We start from the raw sequence: 1709 nt of genomic DNA on the forward strand, positions 1-1709 counted from the left end.
CAGATGTTGGATGCTGCAGATGTTGGATGCTGTCTATCATGGTGCACTAAGATTCATAACTGGCTGTAACTATCGTACCCACCACTGCACCCAGTATCCACTGGTTAACTGGTCACCATTAACTTCACGCAGACTCTCTCACTGGTACATTTTCATCTTTAAATCACTTCCTGGTCTGCTGCCTTCATACATCTCCTCCTACATGTCTCTGTGTGAGTGCAGCTACAGCGTGCGCTCTCAGGACATCATTACCTGCAGTGTTCCCTCAGTGAGGACTGAACTAGACAAAAGGACCTTCTCCTACTCCGCTCCTGTTTCCTGGAATATCTTGTAAAAAGATCTGAAGCTCTCGACCTTTGACCTCTCTAAGTGTCTTTAAGAATCTGTTGGACTCCTGGCAGGGACCAATGCAGACATGTTCCTGTTTTTAGTTTTATACATTCGTCTTAGAATCTAGCTGTTTTGATGTTGCTTTTCTTTGTTTAGCCATCCTATTTGTTAAAAAAAAAAATCTGTATGCCTTTTTAGAACTGTCCACTGTAAATCAGGTCTCTCTTGTAAATGAGTCCTCGAGGCTCAATGGGATTTACCTGTAGAAATAAAGGTTGAATGAATGAATGAATGTGTGTAGTTGTGTTGCAGTTGTGTTGTAGTTGTGTAGTTGTGTAGTTGTGTTACTTGTGTTGTAGTTGTGTTACAGTTTTGTGTAGTTGTGTTGCAGTTGTGTTGTAGTTGTGTAGTTGTGTAGTTGTGTTAGTTGTGTTGTAGTTGTGTTACAGTTGTGTGTAGTTGTGTTGTAGTTGTGTTGCAGTTGTGTTGTAGTTGTGTAGTTGTGTAGTTGTGTTAGTTGTGTTGTAGTTATGTTACAGTTGTGTGTAGTTGTGTTGCAGTTGTGTTGTAGTTGTGTGTAGTTGTATTACAGTTGTGAGTTGTTGTGTTACAGTTGTGTTGCCATGTTACAGTTGTGTTGTAGTTGTTACAGTTGTGTTTAGTTGTGTTACAGTTGTGTGTTGTGTTACAGTTGTGTTGTCGTGTTACAGTTGTGTTGTAGTTTTTACAGTTGTGTTTAGTTGTGTTACAGTTGTGTTGTCGTGTTACAGTTTTGCTGCCATGTTACAGTTGTGTTGTAGTTGTGTGTAGTTGTGTTACAGTTGTGTGTTGTTGTGTTACAGTTGTGTTGCCATGTTACAGTTGTGTTGTAGTTGTTACAGTTGTGTTTAGTTGTGTTACAGTTGTGTGTTGTGTTACAGTTGTGTTGTCGTGTTACAGTTGTGTTGTAGTTGTTACAGTTGTGTTTAGTTGTGTTACATTTGTGTTGTAGATGTTTTACAGTTGTGTTGTAGCTGAGTGTAGTTGTGTTACAGTTGTGTGTTGTGTTACAGTTGTGTGTTGTGTTACAGTTGTGTTGTCATGTTACAGTTGTGTTGTAGTTGTTACAGTTGTGTTGTCGTATTACAGTTGTGTTGTAGTTGTGTGGTGTTGTGTTACAGTTGTGTTGTCGTGTTACAGTTGTGTTGTAGTTGTTACAGTTGTGTTTAATTGTGTTACAGTTGTGTTGTCGTGTTACAGTTTTGTTATAGTTTTTACAGTTGTGTTTAGTTGTGTTACAGTTGTGTTGTCATGTTACAGTTTTGTTACCATGTTACAGTTGTGTTGTAGTTGTTACAGTTGTGTTTAGTTGTGTTACAGTTGTGTTGTCGTGTTACAGT

At 38.7% G+C, this 1709-nt stretch overlaps 1 protein-coding gene across 1 annotated transcript in view; it reads right to left on the reverse strand.

Moving 5' to 3' along the window:
• bfsp2 (beaded filament structural protein 2, phakinin) overlaps positions 1-1709 on the reverse strand; it is a 14635-nt gene that overhangs the window by 3458 nt on the left and 9468 nt on the right. The gene's annotated exons all lie outside the window — the stretch shown is intronic.

This window comes from Nematolebias whitei, chromosome 9 (assembly GCF_014905685.2).
Source record: "Nematolebias whitei isolate Nwh7 chromosome 9, NemWhi1, whole genome shotgun sequence".
In the NCBI taxonomy this organism is placed as follows: Eukaryota; Metazoa; Chordata; class Actinopteri; order Cyprinodontiformes; family Rivulidae; genus Nematolebias; species Nematolebias whitei.